Raw genomic sequence first — 22,465 nt, 5'->3', positions numbered from 1 at the left:
TGACAATGAGAGATGAAATTTAGGAAGGGAGAATCGTTGGATTACAAGACCCCACCTCTTCCAGAGCAGGAAAGGAATGGGTGATAAAGACCCACTGTGCTTTGAAGAAACCGGGCTACTCTCCGCTTTCAGCACAAGGGGGCGCCATGTTGGCGTTAACCTTGCAAGTGCGAGTGAGCCAGAAGCCAAGAGCCTGGACCTCTTGCTCTTATTAGCTCAGGGTCTTCCTAGCCCCCACAGTGCTTTGCTTTCTCACTGCCCTGGTTCTCCTCCTCACCCCTTCACTAGGGGTAGGGAAACCTTTGCTCAGCTCTACCAAGTCAGCCTAGGCATCCAAGCATAGGGCTGGTTTGGAGGTGAGCAGGTTTTAAAATGGGTACAAAAACATTGGCTTAAGGAATTTTTAGAAGCATCCACACCACAGTCCCTGGTCTTTGAAGTTGCAGAGGAATTTCTGCCACGGCCTCTAAGCACACTAAAGGAGATGTCACGGAATCAGCTTAGCGAGGTGCTTCAATGGAGACTTTATCCCAGCCGAGAACAAATAGGGGTTACATAACTCAGCAGGTCACAGCACTAAGTAAGCCCATTACAGGCCATCAAGCCACATCTATTTCCTGGCTTTTATAGCTGTTGCTGCTGCTGCTGGAAAAGAAAGGAGGGGGTGAAGATTAGAGGGGAACATCTGTGTGCCTGGACAAACCTCCAAGGCCACACTCCCTGTCCTCTCCACACTTACTCCCAGGAACCTGCTAGTCTGCTGCCCTTGCCACAAAGAGGCTCACAACCCCCTCCCAAGCTGCTCCGTGTGGCCACGCTTTTTTTACCTTGGTCTTTTTTCCCTCTGAACCTTGGTTTTCAGTTCTGAACATAGCAGTATTGGGCCAGATGGGTTGGAGCTTTCTGCCTCAGGATTCTCAACAACGGGAGGTGGGGTGAGGGGGTTGTCCTCCATCTGTAATGGGTGTTACGAGTTAATGGGTCTGCCTGAGGGTAAAGAAGATGAGGCAGACATCACCAAAAGGCTGGGGCAGGTGAGGTTTTGACTGTGATCCACATGGAGGGAGGCAAGCTTGACCCAACATTACCTCTCTGAGATGCTAACACATGGAGAGGGTGAGGTCTCACTGCAGTCCAGACAAGTGAGAGCTTACCTGGGCCACACAGTTGGCTAAAGCAAGCAGAGGTTGAAGGATGGGGCATCTCAACATGTCAGCAGCGACTGACAGTCCCAAGCTTGGGGATTTAAAAGTTCAGAGGATTCACTGTCATCCCAGAAGGATGGAAAGGACTGCCCCAGATGCCAGTGGACGCGCCCCTGGGGTGGTGACCCCTTCCATCCAGATGCTGAAAGCCATCCTGAACTGACCCTCGTGCAGTCCTGCAGTCCGGATCCCCCCAGCTGACATGACTAGACAACAAGGGAGAGAAAGGGAAGATGTGTCAGGAAATGACAGAGATGCTGGCTGGGAAGGAATTAGATTAGCCGGAGAGGTGAGGGTCCATGGGAAGACCCCTTTCAGGGAGAAGTCAAATTCCCAGCCCTTCTTTGGGGACCCTGACCCAGTACAGAATGGCAGGAAGGCCAGTCCTTTCCTGACCCTCCCCAATTCCTGGCATTACAGACAGAAGACTGATAGAAGGTGAGGGTGGCCTGCTGGGCTGCAGCACTGGGCAGGCTAGTAGCCACGCCCATGTACCCCCCCTCCCTGGGCACACACAGAGTGGCAACATAATGGGAAGAAAGGGAAAGATTGAATGCCATGGAGCAGGGATTTGCATGAGATGGAGGTGACCCGAAGCAGAGGTGACCCCGAGGCAAGTGGTGACTTTTCTGGAACCCCAGACCCCTCAAGAGCCTCAGGATCTTGGGGCTTCTCCTTCCTCCAGGGCTGGGCTCTACAGCCATTGCTGCATTTCTTTTGGAAAAACTGCCTGCTTGCACTCATCAAAGGCGACAGCTGGGGTCCAGAGCCAGGCCCATTGCCACGACCCAGCAGCTTGACATCATCCACGTGGTGGGGAAGGTGGGGCCCTCTGTTGAGATGAGACAGAGGGTGTTTGTGAGTCCTCAGCCCCACAAGGTAAGCAGTCCCAGAATGGGGGCTCGGGGTCACTTGCTGTCAGGTGCCTCAGAGCAGACACCTGGGTTATAGGAGAGGCTCTGACACCAAAGGTGCGTAAGGCGCCCTAGCAGAGTCTGGAGGTCAGGTAGAGACCCTAGAGATCATTTGGGGACACCAGGGAGTCCTGGTTTATATAGGAATGGTGTTTGTAGAGGCCAAAGGAGAACGTGTGACACTAGACTGTGTGGCAGTAGCTTCCTGGCCCTCTCAGGTATTCCTGCTCCTTAACAGCTCCACCTCCCCTTCTTGGGTTGAAGGCTGGATCTGAAGAGAGAGCTGAGAGAGCCATTTTGCACCTCACTGCCCTCAGCTTCTCCCAGTGAATTCAGTGCCAGGGACTACATGCAGATCCAGTGGACAACAAGGCTCATGAAACGGGATGGTGAGTGCCCCGGCCTGGGTGCCCTTCCAGGCCTATTTGTCCTTGTGTCCTTGCTGAAAGAATTGAGAAGTCAGCATGGACTATTCTAGAAACTTCCCTGTGCTGGGCAGGGGGACAAGAACACAAAGATCACTACAAAAACTGAAGGTCGGGCCTGTGCCCGTCAGCTGGCTGTCCTGTCTTCCATTCTGACCTGAGCTCTAAGAGACTTAGAACATCATTTTTGGTTCTGACCCACTAAAAAAACGTCTAGCAGTACCCATTCTCCATTTGTGACAACGGAAACTGTTTCTAGATGCTGCTAAATGTCCCCTGGGAACAAAAGCACCCATCCACTTGAGAACCATGGTCTTAGAGGACAGGTGACCAAAGACTCCAGGGTGGTCCACCCACCTCGTTCTAAAAGCCTTTCCACCAGATGTCCTTGCTGTGGCTTCTTCAGGGGTAAAAGTCCCCTTTGGGGATCTGGGAATGATTTCTTCCCTAGTCATGTCTCCTACCATTCATTTGAAGGGAGCGTGTGACAGGTCTTTATCCACAGGGTGAATGAAGGGAGCATCTTTCCATCTGGATGACAGCAAGCGGGGTTAGCCATTTCTTCACTTCCTGACCCTAAGAAGTACAGGACACTAGGGTAGGAGTGACAGCAGAGCTGTGCAAGAGACCCCTACCCTTTCGAACACCTGAGATGAGGCCACGCCCCTCGGGCTGGCGGCTGTGTGCTCGACCCCACTCGGAACCTTGCACCTGGGCTGCCCTGACTCAGACTGCTGTATGTGACCTGTGGTTGCCACATCTCAAGATTATTCCCTATGGCTAATGACCTAACACCTGCCAGGTGTACGTACCTTCCCCTGAAGGCGGGGGATGGGCCCAATGAATCCACAGGCAGCTTTGAATCGTGGGTTCTAGAGTGAGTGGAATGATGGTGGAGGGAGACACACTAAAACGTCCAGGAGTTTCCGAGGTCCTGGCTGGCCCTACAGTGTATTGTGAAGACACTTGGTATTCAATTCCCTGTCAGCCTTCATACTGGCTCTCTGGGTCTCAGTCTCCTTGTTTGTAAAATAGAGGGTTTGGAGGCCGTGATGTGTCAAATTTTCCTGTGCTTAGGAACATCCGACATGATATGGGTTTTTGGGTACATTCTGTCAATTGGGTGGCACATTATCCTATAAAATGACTGTCCTCACATTTATAGCCAAGGAAACTGAGACTTGCTTGCCCCAGGTTACAAAGTCAGCAGGTGTTGGGTCATGTGATCAGGCCTGGCCCCTGGGTGGCGCTGCTGAGCACCTCAGTGGCTCTGTAAAAGGCCAACTAGCTGGAAGCCGGAAGGGTGGCCCTGCCTGCAGACTGAAGAGGGGCAGGGCAGGTGCCCAGTCCAGAGAGGAGGGGCTAAAGATGACAAGGTTTGGAGCTCCAGGGACTGGGTGGTGGCAGTGCTATTAATGGAAACAGGGAAGTCCGGAGGAGGAGCAGGTTTGGGGCCAGGAGACGATGAGTTCATCCGTAGACAATGATGACCCTAATCTGCTAACAGTGGGATATTTTGGCTGAGGTCTAGCCACAAGTCAATGAGGAAAAATTAAGGCCTAGTAAATGTCCTTGACCAAAGCCAAATCCCCAAGCTGCTTCTGTCGTCCCAGGCTCCCCGGCCTGGGCCTCAGGCTGCAGTGTTAGGATGGTAGCCGTCTAGCCTGAGGCCCAAGTTGAAGCCCTACACCAACCACTAGGGGTCGCCACTGTGCGCAGACTGGTAGAGCTCCCAAGGTGTGCCAAATGAGAAGAGGGTTTGGAGCCAGGATTCCTCTCACAGGAGACAGAGGTCTTTCCTCTCTTTGTAGAAGGTAGCAGAGACTCACAAGAGCAGACTGGAGAATCCAGCAGAAGATTCAGCTTTCCCCAAGAGTCTGATTAGCCTTCTCCATCAGGTCCGGGTGACCTTGGAGCCAGGAGGGAAAAGCCAGAGACCCCTCACCACGGGTGCTTTGAGAACAGCTCTCTCTGTTGCCCAGGGGGACACAGTGTCCAGGGCTCTAGTGACCTTGCTGGGAGCAGGGTCCCAGCTGTTTCAAGCCTCCACATGTCTCCCTTGACATTTGCGTCAGCAGCTCTGCCCTTTGACCTTTCACTCCCCAGAGAGGACGGTGAAGGCAATCAGGACTAATTATTTGCAGTTCGGTTTGTCCAGCAGTTTATTGGGGTTGGACCTGGCTTTCTGGTCTCCCCCACCCCAGCTTTATGATCTTGGTCTCCTGGGGAAGCTAAAGAACCCAGGACAGGAGTGGTTCCTCTTGGCCTCCTGGTGTTGAGAGCTCTGTGGGAAGGAACGCTTGTAAAAGGGCTTGGAGAGGTGTCCCCACGCTCACGCCCAGCTCAAACTCTGTCCCCCCACCCCACCCCCAGGAGCCTCCTGCTGTGCTTAGACTTGTTGGGACATGTCCCCAAGTGGACTGGGGCCAGGAGAGGGGATGCCAGTCTCCTGGCTGCTTGCCCAGGCTGGAAGGGGGTGGGGGTTGTAGGGCTCCAAAAGAGCTGGGGGGTGGGGCAGGCACTGTGGAGTCCATGGGGCTCCCTGGGCCCTGGGCCTGTGAGGTATCTGGTTCCCTGTATATTTGGCCTTGACATTACTAACATGCCCTCTCGGAGGGGCAGGCAGCCAGCTGTACCCATGATGTCTCCTTGCAGGGACTGGATTATTTGAGGGCTCTGGGGGAGGCAGCCGTAGCCCAGGAGGGCTGAGAGGTTTAAGAGGACATTTCCTCACAGCTCCCGGTCAGAAAGGAGTCAAGGGTAGATGGCATGGAGAACTGGCCCTGAAACTTTTCTAAGAATTCCCAGTACACTTACTAGAATGTTCCCTTTGTTCAGGTTTCCCGAGGAAGCCTAGGCTCTGTGGTGGCAGGGGTGAGAGGGGCATGATCCCAACCTCTTCCCCAGGAGAAGTTTTCTGGGTATTCAGGTACCCTCAAAGAAAGAAAAAAAAGATCCTTTTATGCAGTAGGCACCTATAATCCCCAAACTGCAGAGGCTGAGGCAGGAGGATCACAAGGTCCGGCCAGCCAGGGCTACCTAATGAGACTGTCTCAGAAAAAGAAATGAAATGGGGACACCCTGCGCGCACGCGCGCGCACACACACACACACACACACACACACACACACACACAAAAAAAAAAAAAAAACAACTGCATTGTAGATTTTCCCAGTCACCAGAGGAAAGGGTCGCTAAGTCGGTCCTCAGTGTTAGCGTGTTAGCGGTATCCCTGACTTCCATTTCCAACGAAGCAAGGGGGATCTGCCAGCAACGGTTTTCCATTCTGCTGCGTGCACTCATGCCCGCCGGAGGGACTAGCAGTGCCCCCCTCCCTCAGAGGAAAGTGACTTTCAGACCCTATGTCACTTCACTATACGTCCGCTGTCCCCTTCTTTCCCCTGCTGTGGGCAGAGCCGCACGCAGTGGCAGCTGTCCTAGGCATGGTCTGTAGACACTTGTTCCAGGAAATGTTGGTCCTTCCACTCCTTGGCCAGAGCCCAGCACCAACAGCAGCCAGCCCTGTTGTGGGAGACCCTCCAGGGCACTCCATGGCTAGCTGTGGTCACCTCTGTGGTCTAGTCCTGGTTACCTTTGCTTCCCTGTAACTCCTCCCTGTGCGCTCCCGCTCCCCTCCCCCAGCCTCCACAGGACAAGCAGGTAGCAGGTAGGCTCCCATCTCCCAAGCTGGAAATGAGAGGGCCGCTGCACTGTTCACTGTTGGCTGTGGAACCCAGTCTGTCCTCTGAGAAGTCACATGGCTGCCACGCTCCCTGAGAAGGCTGCTGCTGGGGCAGGTGTCTGGGTCGGAGAGACTTCCTGGCCCTGTGATCTGAGACTCATCCTGAACTTCTCTCTCTTTGACTTCAGTTTCTTAGTCTATAAAATGGGTGTATGACTAGCTTGTCACGGGGCCTACAGTCAGCACTAAACCAGAGGATGTTTGTGAAAAGTCCTTTGTGGACTACAAAGGTTATGTAGGGTAGTTATTATTCTTATGGGAAACTAGTAAATGGTGGAAGAAAACACCCCCAAAGCTGATCTCAGCTTGTGGGTACAAAGGCCAGGCTCACACCCACCAGGTCTGTGATCTGGGGTCCCTCCAGCCCTGCTGAGGAGACAGTCTGGGCCAGTAGTCTGTGATGCCTCGGCTGCAATAGAAGCCAACTTCCGGCCATTGGTGGGGGGGAGACTGAACTATCTACAGTGATGGGGGTGCACAGCTATTGGTGTTGATTGCTCCCCAATAGTAGGAAATTATATGGAGGCACTCCCCAAGAAGGAGCTCCTTCAGATGGGTTTGAAAGCCATAATGCCCAGGGGTCCAGAGAAGGCCCAGGACTCACATACACCAGGCATTCAGTCTTTAGTGGCTCGATGCTGCTGTGTGGAACAGAGTCCCACCCCAGTCCCAGTCTCAGTTTTCTTATCTGTAAAGCAGGGATAGGTGTCCCTCCCCAGAATGGTTGGGTGTGCAGGAGGGGTAGCCCCCAAGAAGCCTCAGGAAGGGAAGTGAGGCCAGGTTGCCTCTCCCTGTCTGGAAAGGAACAACAGCCTTGGCCTTGACCAGTGGCCAAGGGGGCAGGTCCCCTGGCCCAGTCAGGCTCCAGGTCCCCACCCCCTCAGCCAGTTGCTCAGCAACCAGTTGTCATGAAGTCATTGTCCCCTTCCCAGCCTGCTCGGCTGCAGGCACCCCCTCTCCCTCTCTCGCCCTGCCCCGCCCCTGTGCTGACAACCCATTTGGCAAAAAGGTTGGAAAAGCCGCTGACTCTTCCAGACCCTGGGTTCATTGACTGGTCAGGGCCCACTGGCCACAGACTGATCATGAGGAAGAGGCCCTTACCAGGGCCTGAAGTCCCCCAGCCCCATCTGCCAGAACATTCCTCTAACCCGCGCCCATACCCCACACTCTAACACTGTTACCCATATTCTCTTCCTTGCACCCCCACCAAGATCCTACACACAGACTCCCGTGTACACCACCTCCCACAAGGACGGACACACACACACACACACACACATACACACACACACCCCTTTATACTGTGGAATGAGTTCTTGGTCATCAATGCTCGCTACAGCCACAGCCACTCACACACCTATCTTGGATCCCCTTGACCCTCACTAGATCAAAAGACACCAGAGCTGAGCTAGAGGGGGATAGGGAATGGAGGAGTGGGATGGGGATGTGGGGACGTGGGGAGGTGGGGGGGGGTTAGTCCTCTGGTCTAGAAGGTGGACAGAAAACAGGCAGCAAGCCCCGAGCCCTGCTCACTGGTGGAACCGGGCCGGAGAGGATAAACAAGGAGAGTCAAGTCACACGGGCAAAGTGCTGTCCAGTGTTTCAAAGAGTGCAAGACTGAGGCAGAGGGTGGATGTGGTTGCATAGTCCGCACAGTGAGCAGAGGCAGACCAATCTGAGTTTGAGGCCAGCCTGGTCTATACACAGAGTCCCAAGCCAGCCCAGCGCCATACAGTGAGAAGCTGTCTGAACCAAACAGTATACCCTGCCTGCCTACCACACTGGGCCAAGCCTCCCAGAACAGGCAGAACCAGCTGCAGCTGGCCTGTCCTCAGCCTCCTCCAGGTTTGCCACCCAGATGGGCGCCGGGTGAGACTTTCACCGTCTGTGCTGGGGGCAAGGTCACGGGAAGCTGCGGGAAGCTATCCAGGGGAGGCCCTGCTACTGAGCCATAGCCTTCCGAGGCTGAGAATGTGATGTCGAGTTCAGCCTTGCCTGTCCTTGGCAAACACTCAGCCAAGGCCTCCGTCACCCTCCCTCCTCCCCCTGTCTTGGAGTCCATCTCCAAGTCTCATACATAGAAACCCTGGGCCGCTGCCCCGCCTCAGGCTTCTCTGTGGACTTTCCACTGACGGCGGCCTCACACGCAGTAACTTCTGGGAGGTTCCTAGTAGAGGCCCAATCTAACTGCTGAATGAATGACTAAACTGGGTGTCTGTCCTCTGCCCTGCCCGAGACCACAGGTGGGACTTTGGGGTCCAGTTGGGACGAGCCATCAGCCAGGAGCTGGGAGATCAGTGTGATGGTTGTGACCCGCCTCCAGCGTGCAGTGTGTACTTGGTACTAAGGATCGTATCTGCACAATTCCTCCAGGCTGCCAGCATCTTTCTCTCTGACTCGGGATAGGCACCCTTTGGAGCAGACCCAGGCTGGGGAGTCCCATGTTGTAAATAAAACTGCTACCCAGAATAGTCCAGAACATTTGCAACCCGGGAAGCAAGGCAACAGGAGTAACTGTGGTACCTTTCCCTAGCGGCACCCCACCTCCCCCCAACTCACATGGGACTGGATCCACCCTGAGGAGGTACGGGTCAACATCCTGTTTCCGGCAAGCCCTCCTGGAGGCCACACAGAGGGGTGTTTATTCGCAGTGGGCGGCGGGAGAGATGCTAATCGCGGTGGATCGCTGGTCCCAGCTGAAGGTCAGGAGGTAAGGCGACCCACGGTTATAAATAACCGTGCCAGGCTGCTGAGGGCAGCTTGCTGGATCCACGCCCCTCTCCAGCCGACCGGCCCGGATTGATTTCTGGCCTACCGGCTGCCACGGGAACTTGAACCCCAGAGAGCTGAGCGCCATGACCTTTGGGGGTGGCGCACAAGGTCAGGCCAGGCTGCTTGGGCTTCCCTGACTAAATCCAGACGGTTGTACCTTTGCCATTCTGCAGAGGTGGAGGCGGCTGTGTATGCGATCCCCCAACCGCCAACACACGTACCTGTTCTAATGCACCCCATCCCACCAAGCCCTAGCCCTCAGCCTGCTCCAGTTGAAACTGGAAGGCCCAGCCTTCAGAGCCTGACCCTGCCTGAGACACCTGATCTAGTACGGGTTTGATTCCAGAGCCATGTGTTCTCTGCTAGATGGAAACAGAGTCCCCCGGCGCACTTTGGAAGGCTACGCGAAGAAATTCTAGCGGCAACAGTCTGGCAGCCGGCTGTGTACCAGGGAGGCAGGCACCTCTCCTTATGTCCTATGGACAGAAAAGGGAGGTGGAGTTAACCTGCGGGGGGGGGGGGGACAGGGGCGGAGGATATGCCTTCCATTTTTAAAAACAAAACAACTTTTTTTTGGGGGGGGCGTTAAGTACACAGGCTAACCATTACACAAACGTGTACAGATGAGGAACACGGGGCAAGGTACACATACTTGTTAGCCAGACCAAGAAACAGCTCCAGGCAGGCGATGCAGGGCCCGGAATGTACCTCAGTTGGTAGACCCCTTGCCTGGCTTGTGAGGCCTTGAGTTTCGTCTCTCCTGCACCTCGGAAAGAACTTGCCTGTAATCCTAGAGCTCAGAAAGTAGAGGCAGGAGGATCAGAGTCCAAGGTCATCCTTAACTACATATCAAATTTGAGGCTACCTGGATTACATGAAACCCTGCCTCAAAAAGAAAAGAGAACCAAAAAGACACACTCAAATCAACCCAGAAAGTTCATCAGGACCCTCCTAAGTGACTGACAGCTCTAAGGGTAATCGCCTCACCTCAGCCAGCCCTCTAGCCCTACAGGCTGAGACGGCCAGTTTATGACAAAGCCTGCACGTAGCACGGAGTTACTATACCTACTGTGTACTTTGGGTTTCTTTTGCTCAGGGTCTTGTCTGTGAAGTCCTGCCGTGCCCTCAGGCCGCTCATCTTGCTGGGAACTTGTCGCTGTGTGACTCTCATAATTTAGTCACCCTTTTTACTGTTGACGGACATTGGGGTGGGTTCCGGTCGCTGGCAACACTACAGAGCATCGCTGGGCCCACTCCAGCCTCTGCCCAAGAATCCGTAGAACTATCTCAGCTCAGAAGATGCAGGAGTGCTAACCTCTCACCAACATGGTGGCAGAACAACCCAATTTTTTTATTCTAAAAAGAGAGCCTTCTTCTTCTTCTTCTTCTTCTTCTTCTTCTTCTTCTTCTTCTTCTTCTTCTTCTTCTTCTTCTCCTCCTCCTCCTTCCTTTTTCTCCTTCCTCCTTCCTACTTCCTACTTCCTCCTTCTTCCTCCTTCCTTCTTCTCTTTTTTCTCTTCCTCTTATTTCTCTTCCTCCCCCCTCCTCCTACTTTTAATGGAAAGTGCAGAAATATAAAAAAGAAGGAAATAACACTGTTACTACTGTTTAGAGTCATCCATTCGGATGACAGTCAATGGCTGTTTTCTGAATCTCTTGTAGGTCAAACTCAGGACAGGGAAAACTTGTTTCCCCTCAGGCTGAATGTAGCCAGCAGTGCGTCTTCCAGAGAGAGACCAGGCACCCTCTGCTTGCCCCGTAACCTCCATCACTACTCCTTGCCCCCGCAGCCTCCATCTTGCTTCCAGACCTAGAACTTCGGGCTCACCATGCACTCCAGCTCAAGGCAGAGCCAGGCCGCGAGAGCCAGCACCCCAGATTCAGCACTGGTTATCCAGATGGCCTGAATGGTTTATTGCAATGGGGAGATGGGAAGGAGGGAGGGTTCGGGCTGATGCAGGGAGGTGGGGTTGAGAGTCAGCCCTCTGGAGGAGACAGCCTGGATGGGGGAGGTGGAACCCACAGACCGGACCTTTGCCCTCCACCCCAAAGGTTAAGGAGAACAGGGGTTTTTACTATTTGCTTATTGTAGCGGTCGGGGACTGAACCCGGGGCCTCACAGAAAAAGGGCAGGCACTCTGCCTATGAGGTACATAGTATCAGCTAAGTTACCCAGGCTGGCTTTGAACTTGCTATGTAGGCTAAGCAGGCCTTGAACTTTTGGTCTTTCATCAGCCTCTGGGCTGCTGGTCTCACGGACCTGTTCCCCCACAGCGTGCTTTTCTAGCTCTCTGGGTCTCCTGGCTTTTGAGCACAGGAAACCAGAAGAGCAAAGGCCCGGGTTATAAACAAGCCATGGAGGTTTCTGCCTTACAGAGGGCGGGGAGGGAGGGGAGGCTCGCAGACCTGGGTGGAGGTGTGATCGGCTGAGATCTGGGGGATTTCTTTCCCTTCTTTCATGCACGTGAATCCACTTTTGAGAATTTCTGGAAGCCAAGTCAGTTAGACTTGAGAACTGAGTCAGTCCTGGGAGCCCTAAGAGGGGAGAGAAGTTTGTTCGTGCGTTCATTGATCCATTGATTGATTCATTCATTCATTCGTCCTTTCATTCACTGTTCATTCAAGTGTAGGTGGACCTGCCCTGACACATTTCCACGCCTGAGCCCTGTTAAAGTATGAAGAAAGTCAAGGACTGGCTGCCCCAGGTTCTCCTCCCTGTCCAGTGGCTGAGATGGGCTCCGGGTTGGACTCAGGCTGAGCAGCTCCTATAGGCCTAAAGCCTGTAGCCCGAGGATGCCCAGGACAGCAGAACAGACTTTCAGCTCCGCCCCTCGGGACTGGGCCAGCTCCGCCCCCCTGCTACCTCACCATCTGCACTAGGATTAGTAATGGGACGGTCAAGCCTACTCTGCTCAGTCAGCCCTGACCTGCCAGTCCTCTAGGCTCCTTCCTGGTTGGCTAACCACAGTCACCTCCTCCACAAAGTAAGGCAAAACCCTGATCGTCACCATTGCTCATCGAGTATCTATGCCAGAAAGATGGAGGGGGAGGGGGAGGAGGAAAGAAGAAAAAAGTAAGAAGAAAAAATTAAAAGAAATAACAAAAAAGCGCATTCGCACGGAAGAATGTGTGGTTTTTTAGATTCTTTATTAATTTAATTACATTCAGGTGCCCAGAGGCCAGAGGAATTGGATCTGCCAGGAGCTAGAGTTCAGGCGGTTGTGACCCACCTGATGTGGTTCTTGAGACTCGAACTTGAGTCTGAAAGAATAGTACATACTCTAAACTGCTGAGCCATCTCTCCAGCCCCCCAGGAGCCCCTCTCCCCACCTGATCCCAGCCAGCATTGTCACTCACTGGATGTGCATCCTAGCAACCGCCCTCATCCTGACATCTGCCCTCTTACTTTCCCGCTGTTCCTGGCGCCACAGCCAGAGTGATTTTATTAAGACGGGACTCTGATGGTGCCATTTGCCTGGTTTCCCTGTCCTTGTCCTTCTGAGGGAAAGCTGAAGTCTTTGTGATGGCCTTCTTTGTTGTTCTGTTTTGTTTTTGTCATTGTTTTGTTGTTGAGATGGCCTTTTACCATCGCCACTGCCCCACCTCATTGCCTACACTGCAGTTTGGTTCATTCGCTGACTTTGTTCTTTGATCACACAGCCCATGCACCTGCCTCAGGGCCTTTGCACTGCCATCTCCACGCTTTGCTCCTCAGGCTTTCGTTAGGGTTCTACCTTATCCAGGTCCTTATTCAGGACCTCCATGTTGAAAACCGGAGATCACTGCTGTGCCCAAATCTTGCTTCCTAATACTATTCTGTAATGAAAGGACTCATGGCCTCTCCAAGAAATGGCCACAGAAGACCCACAGAGTCAGCTAACCTGGTATCATGGGGGCTTACAGAGCCTGGGCTACCAACCAGGGGGCATGAAGGAGCCAGACCTAGATCCCCTACACATCTGTAGCAAATGTCTAACAAGTGGAGGAGGAGAGCTGTCTTGGTCTCTGTCCCCTTCCCCCTTCCAGGTCCCCTGGACTGCCTGTTGGACCTGCTGGGACTAGATACCCCAGGGTGGGGTAGTACCCAAGAGGGCTCCCCTTCTCTAAGGAGAAGAGGGGGCAGTGGGAAGAGGGATTTGTAAGGGTGGGGCTGGGAAGAGAGGAGGGAGGGGTGCCGTGACCGGAAAGTAAAGTGAATTAAGGAAATGAATGAATGATTGAGTGATTGAATGAATGGATGGCTGCTCCTTGGACTTGGGTGGAAAGAGCCTGGACCGTCTCAAAGCATCAGAAAGGAAGGACTGAAGGCAGGAGCCACAGGAATGTGGGTGTGTCAAACCATGCCGGAGCAACTGCTCAGCGCAGCAAATGGGACTGGACTGTAGCCCAGGGGTAAAACACATTTACCAGCCTGTGACAAATAAGTGACGGAATAAACCAATCAGTGGGAGAGAAGAGCCAAGGCGTCACGGGACACGGACTGTCAGGGGCTCCTCAACGGAGCCCTCACAGCATGCAGCAGCCAAGGGCCAGGCCATCAGCAGCTGGGTCAGGTTGGCAGTGTGGCACTGCCCCTTTGTTACCTGGCTCCACGGGGCTCACAACCTGTGAGAAACCAGCAGATGACTGACTGATTGATTGATTGATTGATTGATTGGTTTTTGGTATTTTAAGACAGGTTTTTCAGTAGCCCTGGCTGGCTTTGAACTTACTATATAACTGAGGATGGCCTTGAACTCCTGATTCCTCCTGCTTCGCCTCGGGGATGCTGGAATTATGGGGTTCTGCTACGACACCCAGCAGGCAAATTTTAATTCTAGGATAGCTACAAAATACCTGACCAGGACCCCTCAAAACTACTAGAGTCATCAAGAGCTCGGATATGCGAGAGCTGCTGTGGCCAAGAGAAGCCTCTGGAGAGAAGACAATGGCATGGAATTCGACTGTGGGGGGGTCCTGGAGCAGAAAGGGATTAGGTGAACAAAGGAAGTCTGGTGAAACCACTGTAGAAGTTTCTGTGGGTAATAATTACTGTTGGCTGTGGTGACACTCACTGGAACCCTGACACCCAGGAGGCTGAGGCAGAAGGATGCTAAGTTTGAGACCAGCTTGGGCTACGTAGACTCTGGTTCGAAGAACAACCACCTCCACCACCACTCATGGCAATAAATGTCTGATGTCCTGGATAGAGAAGCTGATGGGGAAGTCTTGGTACAGTTCTAATTTGTATATGAATCTACAACTCCTCCGAAATGCATTCTGGTGTTTGTGTTTTTAAATCATGGTCTCTAACATGGGCACAGGGGGGCATACCAGTAATCCAGCCCTCACGAGGCAGATACCAAAAGATCATGAGTTCGAGGCTAGCTTAACCTACATAGTGGGAGGCCATCTCCAAAAAATAGTAAATAAGGCCCAGCGAGGCGCCTCTAGAGGGTGAAGCATTCAGGACCGCCTGACAGGCCCAGAGTTCCTTCCCTGGAACTCATGTAAAGCTGCAAGGAGAGAAGTGACTCTCGTTCTGACCTTCCCAGGCATAGCAAGGAATGGGCATCCCCCACCCCCACCCCCACCCCCGTACACACGTACAATAATGATAAAGCAAATATTTTAAAAGCAGGTAAATAAAAGCAACCATCGCCCTAGCTGCCGCGCCCCTCCCTGGCTTTTTCCATTTGTACCTTTGGCCATTTAAACTGCTGTACATTGACCTCACAAAGTCTGTGACCTGTACCCCGTCCGTCTCTGGGATTTAAACTCTATTATAAAGGCTTCTGCCTGTCCGCTGCTGTGTGCCCAGAACCTCAATCAGTCTGACAATAAATATTTGTTGAATGATAAATTTCCACAGATAAGCTGTTAGCTTTTCCAAGTACCCCTGTGCCTAAATACATTTTCTACTGTGGTAAAATAAACAGGAGATTACACTGCAGGGCCCGGCTCTCTGCTGACTGCCGATCGCTTTTGCCTGCTTTCCATGGTCCTTTCCCAGCCTGTGCTGTTATTTGCAGGCAGCAAATGGTTGAGATTCAAGAGGCAAAGGCTTCGGGGACGTCTCTTCTTCTGTGTCAGCCCTGCCAGGCTGCCACATGGGCAGAGGGCTGGAGTGATGCCAGGGCCAGCAGAGGCCACTCCCTCCCTCTGACATCAGATCCGTGGGCACTAGATCCTGCTTGGCGGGGAACAGGGTGCGTCAGAACCCAGGGATTAAATCGATTTTGAAATCCACTGGCTTATCTTTCACCAGCCAGAAGGCACATGCCTGGACCTTCTGACAGCTCGGGCACTGTGGAAAACTGTGTGCACATGCAGGGCCGTGCCACCGACAATGGGTCACAGCCAGGCACAGAAAGATGTCCCCGGACCACAGGGCTCTGAGAAGCTGAGCCCCGAGAAAGGGCAGGCAGATTGTGGGCTGGGGGCAGTCAGCTTCTCTCTCCGTGTCCAGTCAGCTGTTTCTCAGCCGCTGCAGTCTGGTATTCTATAAGATGGGACCCAGGGCCTTGCACGGGCCAGGCAGGCACTCCACCCAACCTGCTTTCAAATCCTGCCACTCTGTCTGCCTTCGTGATAGCAACACTGGAGCCACCCGGAGGCTGTGTGACATTTGAGTGCCAAGGATAAAAATACTCAACAGATATAAGCCTCTGGAAAGTGGTCCACGTGTTCCTGGGTCGTTCAGCCCCCCTCGAAACCAAGATTCCACTCCCACCCCAGGGTCCCATTTCCGTGGCCTTAGTCACTCTGTGAGGATGAAGCTGTGTTATCTGAGTGTCCACACGTGTCCCCTTGTTCCAGCGTCTGGAAGGAGCCCCAGTGTGCACAAGTTGGAGTTGCACGCACTGTACCTGTGCTTGCTTGGGCTCCAAAGTATGGCCGTGTGTGTCCATTTGTGCTGTTTTGTGCTTCTCTTCCTTGCCGTGTTGAGTGTGAGTGTGTATGGTGCACGGGTCTGTGTGGATGTAGTGCATGTGCGAGGCTCCTCTGTTTTCGTGGGTGAGAGGATTCTAGGAGAGGTTTCCACAAGATGTGTGTGTGCTCCTGCAGATATGCCGGGCCGGCATCTGCTTGTATGTGAGCTTACATATGTGTGAATCTGTGGGCATGTGCCTAGGGGTGTACACATGTGTGCAGAGGCCCACAGTCAAGGAGGCCCCACACATCCGCTCTGACAAGTGCCGCCCTACCCAAAGTCCACATCTTTTTGGCAGGATGGCTGGGTCCTTTCCTATCCCACAGGTGAACTGGCCTCTGCTTTTCTCATACCTTGAATTTCCCACGCTCACCTGAAGTTTTCCAGAATTCTCACCTGTGTCCCATGACCCTAGCTCACTGTTTTGAAGCTCCCTAAGGGAATCAGGCTCCTCGGTCAATGTACTTTTGCTGAAAGTTGTACCTAACTCACCTTCAAGGAGAGATACATAGTAAAGGTCCTTCGAAGGTCGAGAGAGCTGCGTGAGGGAGTTCAACGGCTTAGCCGCTGGAGCGTGCGCATGCGCACATCTTATGGAAGCCTCTTCTAGAATCTTCTCACCCACCAAAAAACGGTATTGCAGAAATGGTAACCTTGGTGGAATAGGGACGTCTGCAGTGACACAGGAAATGTGTGGCCTCCCTGCTGTGAGCTTCTGTCCCAATCATGTCTGGTTGGTCAGCGCTGTGGACAGACTCGACTCGGCAGTAGGGACCTCTTGCTTGGGAAGGTCATGCATACGAAACAGCAGTGAACTCTGGCTATTCCCTGGGGAGCCATGTTGGGAAACCAGGGAACCGTTCAGTTCCCACCGCCAAGCCTCCAAGCAGCTCAGAAGTGACAGGGCCCTGGCCAAGCTGTCAGGGCAGGTGATGTTCCAGGAACAAGGAAGAAGTGCCATGGGCTCTTTGCTTCAAGCCGAGAGCTGGAGCAGGGAGACTGAGGCAAGTGAGCACCTGCGCCTTCCCCAGGGCTACAAGCTCTGCCTCTCAGCTTCCGTACCTGCCAAATCAGACACGAACTTACCTCAGTCCCAGGACCCCAGGCAGCCAGCCTCTCGGTGGTCAGGAGACCTCCAAACATCCCCTGGAGTGGGGGTGGGATAGAGAGAGTTCAAACCTTCCTACCAATCCTTTTGTTTAGGGTGGGGAGCACATGTTTCCTCTGTGTAGCTCTGGCCATCCTGGAACTCTCTCTGTAGACCAGGCTGGCCTCAGAATCAGAGGTCTGCCTGCCTCTGCCTCCCGACTGCTGGGATTAAGGGCGTGCACTAGCACTGCCTGGCTTTAACCAGTCTGCTTTTAATCTAACCACTGCTTTCGGGAGAATAAGATGGTTGGATGGCTCCATGCTCTCCCTTCTTCGGTAAAAACAAATCCTTAAAAGTAGGCAAACGGGGTTGGGGATTTAGCTCAGTGGTAGAGCGCTTGCCTAGGAAGCGCAAGGCCCTGGGTTCGGTCCCCAGCTCCGAAAAAAAAAAGTAGGCAAACATCATACAGTCACATCACACAAAGTAAAAAACGATTTATTACATAGCTCCCCACCCTCGCCTTAGTTCTACAGCATAATTTACCATGCTAATCATTCACCTTGCTGAGCATGGTGGTGCACACCTTTAATCCCAGCACTCAGGAGGCAGAGGCAGATGGATTTCTACGGGTTCGAGGCCAGCCTGGTCTACAGGGTGTGTTCTAAGACAGCCACAGCTATGTAAAGAGACCCTGCCCCCCCCGAAAAAAAATTGCTGTCTCTCTCTTGATGGGGAATGAGACCCAAGGCCTTGGGACCGCTGTGCAATGCTCTACCACTAAGCAATCTCCTCAGATTTGGTTTTTATAAGATTTGTTTTTGTTTTAATTTTAAGACAAGGTCTTGGGAAATTGCCTAGGTTGCCCTTGAGCTACCACGTACCTCAGGCGGGCCTCCAACTTGCAAGGCCTGTTAGCCTCAGCTGCTCTTCTCCGTAGCTGGGAAGTCGCTTCATCTGCAGACTTTATTATTTTCTTTTTCTTTTTTTTTTTTTTCGGAGCTGGGGACCGAAGCTGGGGACTGAACCCAGGACCACTGAGCTAAAGCCCCAACTATTTTTATTTTCTTTAAAGGTGGGGCAGGGGCGTGGGCTCAGCCAATATAGATACTTGTGGACAATCATGAGTGAACTGACTCCTGAATGCTGACCTTTGACCTCCACATGAGCGCTTGGCACACCGAAAGCTCTCCCCCCCCAACCCCCACTCCCATCATACCAGAGACTGCGGCGTGGGGGTGGGGGTAAACCTAAAAAAAAAAAAAAAGACCTGTTTTAGGCTTATTGGTGATGGACACGTACACGCCACAAGTTTTGGCACCAAGTTCAGTTACCAGATGAGCCATCTTACTGCCCACCCCACCCTGTGTTCTTTTCCATTTTGAGAGAGGTTCTCACGTCTCAAAACTCAACCAGGTAGCTGAAGCTACTCTGGACGCCTGATCCTCCTGCCCCCTCCTCCTCCAGCCAGGATTCCAGGTGTGCAGCGCTAAATTCAGTTTATGAGGTGCTAGGAATGTAACCCAGGTCTCCATGCACTAACGCCTGGACTATAGATCTCCAGCACCGTTTTCAGATTTAAATAAAACAGCACAGACACAATCATAGTCTATTTCCTTGGCTTGCATATATATATATATAATAACAATTGGATCTACCTCAACGCATCTCAGATCTCAGCCTACCCTACTTTCTTTTAAATCAGCAACTCGGTTTTCCTGTCCGCTCCATCCCTCCCCTGGTGAGAGGCGTGCTATTTCCTTTCCGTCTTTTCTTTTTCTTTTTCTCCCTATTTCTGAACGCTGGTGCGACGCGCGTCTCCCAGCAGGTGTTGGGGGTGGGGCACGCGGGTGAAAGATGCCCCCCCTCCGCCGCGCTCGCAGGGATCAACGGGCAGTGGAAATCACGAGGAGGCTGGGGACCACAGGACACCGCCGGCCCTGCGTCTCCAGCCGCCCGGCTCCGCCCGCGTCGCCCCCGCCTCCAGCAGCCCGGCGCTGCCGTTTTTAGCGCGCCTGGAGTACAGACTCCATCACCCCCGGGAAACGCGGCCATCATATTTTTGGTTGCATAAGCAAACGAAATTAGAAATCTGGAACGCGCTCAAGCCCTTCGGAGGGGAGCGCGGGGCCCAGGGCAGAGACAGATAGGGATTAAGCGAGTTGAGCGGCAGGAGGATGGTTTCCTCTTTTAATTTGGGTTTCATGGGCTCGGTTACGTAAGCCCGGTTACACAGCCGTGGCTGCGGGTGGCCTGGGGCCTGAGGCCTCGGTCTCCGCCCCGCTCGCAGAGGGCTCGGGGCTGCGGGTGCACAGCACTACCCCCTCCCCCTGCACAGAACAGGAAAGCAGCCAGGGACACATGGCCCTCCACTCTCACTGCCCTGGCACAACAAGCCATTGGAAGCCACCAAGATGTGTGGCGTTGTGTGCAGAAGAGTTTAGAGAGCCATGCGGCAGTCGTTTGGCATATTATAGAGCAGGAAAAAAAATGAATGGGGGCAGGCGGCAAGCACTGAAGGACGCTCTAGACCAGAATAGTCGCAAAAGCCAGTCTGAGAACAGCAAGAACACATGCTGTCATTGGTGATTTAAAAGACAGCACAAAGGAGCCTCCCCAGCTCCGAAAAAAAAAAAAAAAAAAAAAAAAAAGACAGGAGCCCCGCAAGGAGAGGCAGGAGAGCACCCCCAAGGCAGTCCTTGAGCAGGTCCCCACTGTCCCTAAGCACACTACTGCTCGGCCACCAAGACTACAGATTCTTTAATACCCGTTTAAGGTAGTTCTCTGTCCCTCTGCTTTTGAATCTGGACTGACCTTAGGGACTCGCTTGTTACCCTTTGAATTCAGAGGAAGTGACACTGCCTGGCTCACGGGACCAGATGATTCCTTCTAGATATTGTGGGAGGTCCAGCTGGGTTTGGGGACACTCTGTAAGAAGTTCAAGTACCCTGAGGTTGCCTAACCAGGAGGCAGGTCACAGAACTCCAGTGGCAAGCCCAGGTGACTGGAGCCATTTAACACTTTTGGATTATGGCAGCCCATAGTAGACCCCAGGTGAGAAGTGCCTGGCCTTCCCAAATTCCAGCTCCACAGAACCACCAACAAAGGGCTGGAGAGATGGCTCAGGGGTTAAGAGCACTGACTGCTCTTCCAGAGGTCCTGAGTTCAATCCCCAGCACCCACATGGTGGCTCACAACCATCTGTAATGGGATCCGATGCCCTCTTCTGGTGTGTCTGAAGATTGTGAGTATAGTGACAGTGTACTCACATAAAATAAATAAATCTTTAAAACAACAACAACAAAATGAGATAGTGCACTTACAACACAAAATGAGTGATTTCACAAAGCAGAAATATTTGGGGAGAGGGTACAGCAATGAGTAAGCATGGTCTGCCCCAATAAACTAATAATGGAGAAGCCAGACACAGAGCAAATAATTATAAAATAACATGGCAAGCTCAGCAAAGGGGTCACGCCCAGGTAATGGGGACGAGGCCGAAGAGTCTGAGTCTGTAATCTAGGCGGGCGGGTGGGTGGCTTTCCTGGAGCAGGTGACTTTGGACTGGCTTTGAAAGGTGAGTAAGGGTTGACTAGGTTAAGGGATGAAGGAAAGGTATCTGGGGAGGAGGAGGAAACGAGAGAGGTGAGACCCAGAATGATGGGGGAGCGGGGGCGCTTTATGGGAGCTGGGAAAGAAAGCTGGGTAGACGGTAGGACCTCAGATCATGGGAACGTTTTGTGCAGGCCAAGAGCTTAGATTGACAGCAACTGGGAGGCATTGGGGCTGACGGGAGGTGGAGCTTCCTGGGAGCAGCAGGAGGATGGAGGCTGGGGATGGGGATGGGGCTGGGGCTGGGGCTGGGGCTGGAGCTGGGGCTGGGGGTGGGGGTGGGGGTGGGGATAGGGATGGGGATGGGGTGAATGTGGTATGGGAGGAAGGTGGACCAGTGCAGGGTAGAAACCAGAAGGGGATGTGGGGTGCAGAGCAGGGAGTGGTTGAGAGGGATAAGGCATGAAGAGCAGTTAGGGGACCGTCCAGCCTGGGTGCTTGGCTTGGGTGTTGTGGGGAGCATCCAGTTTTGGGTTTGTTTCTCAGGTGCATACAATGGCTGATGCACCAGCCACTTAGAACACCTTGAAGCAGAAGCCAGTGGGAGTCCAGGAGAGGCAAGCCTGCTGCAGTAGCATTGACCAAAGGGGTCGGTGGAAGCATCCCAGTGCCATGCTGAGAGGCAGGTGCTGGGGTCGCAGGGCAGACACGTGGGGAAGAGCAGCTACTCCCCAAAGGGTGTTGGTGAGTGAATGGTGGGGTGACTGCCCGAGTGTAGGTGGGTGTTGAGCTCATCTGGGTAGACGAAGCAGTAGGGATGTGGGACAGGCCCTGGGGCGGAGGACTCTGGTGCTGCAATTGTCCAGGGAGGTTAGGGTGGGAGCCAACAGTGATGACAATAGGCCTGATAAATCCTGGTCACAATTTCCCGGTGTGTGTCCCCACAGGTAGGCCACAAGAGAACACAGGAACAAAACAGAGACATCCAGAGAGTCAGATCCAAGAAACAGCACAGTAGCCACCATGTGCCCACACAGTATCACTTGATCGAGTCCCCAGGCCAACCCACGTACTGACTCTGTGCTGCTGCCCTTGATGCCGGGAGAGAAGTGAACCCTGTCTGTGTGGAGCTCAGATTAGACCCTATGGAGTTCTTCCCATTTACCACAACTCAGAGAGACTAACTCAGTCAGGGTTATCTGGCGGTGATGGGGTGGGGAGGTCTGTCTGACTCAAGGTATAGGGTACTCACTACAAGGACTACGAGACCACCCGATCAAGGGGCACAAGTTTGTGTGGAGTCCGAGAAACATTCAGTAATCAGGTTAGAACAGTCTTCCTTTTCAAAGAACCCGGACTCCATTGGGACTTCAGAAGGCAACAGAGTTCTTGTTATCAAGACATGCACCTCAGGGCTGGGCTGAGACTTGACAACTTAATGTCTCCGCCTCACTGTGACTGTTGGGATGGTCCCTTCCAAGCAGGGCAGCTCAGCTGTGTGCTATAGCAGCCTGCCCATTACCAGCCCATTGTACACATGGAAACACTGAGGCCCAGTAGGGTGGTTACCTGCCTGAGCTATACTGCCAAGGAACACAAAAAGCCACAGGACTGGGCCCATTGGATCCCAGATCTTGAGGGTATAGCCGCTTCCACAGTGCGGCCACCAGAGTGGGTATGGGAACAAGGTGAGTTTTGACCTGTGGGTGGAGACTCGGAACCCAGCTCTGACTGGGGAGTGTCACACGCCTGTGGTCAGAAAAGGCGTAAGCCATAGTTCCTCTTCCGCGTGCCCCAGGGCCCAGACTTCTCCTGCCCAGCTTCTCCTTCTAACCCCCAGCTTATCCTCCTAAAA

General features: G+C 53.2%; 1 long non-coding RNA gene across 2 annotated transcripts; it reads left to right on the top strand.

The window, feature by feature from the left end:
• The first annotated feature begins 3,825 nt into the window (after positions 1-3,825).
• LOC116909182 lies at positions 3,826-12,121 on the top strand. Of its 2 annotated transcripts, none has more exons than XR_004389054.1 (3): positions 3,826-3,920; positions 8,820-8,996; positions 11,689-12,121. It is a non-coding gene; the product is annotated as an uncharacterized LOC116909182 (long non-coding RNA). The 2 variants fall into 2 exon arrangements; XR_004389055.1 differs by having other exon boundaries at positions 11,684-11,962.
• Positions 12,122-22,465: the final 10,344 nt, after the last annotated feature.

This window comes from Rattus rattus, chromosome 9 (genome assembly GCF_011064425.1).
Source record: "Rattus rattus isolate New Zealand chromosome 9, Rrattus_CSIRO_v1, whole genome shotgun sequence".
Taxonomy (NCBI): domain Eukaryota; kingdom Metazoa; phylum Chordata; class Mammalia; order Rodentia; family Muridae; genus Rattus; species Rattus rattus.
The sequence above is the reverse complement of the archived record's forward strand: the minus strand, read 5'-3'. Positions and strand labels throughout refer to the sequence as shown.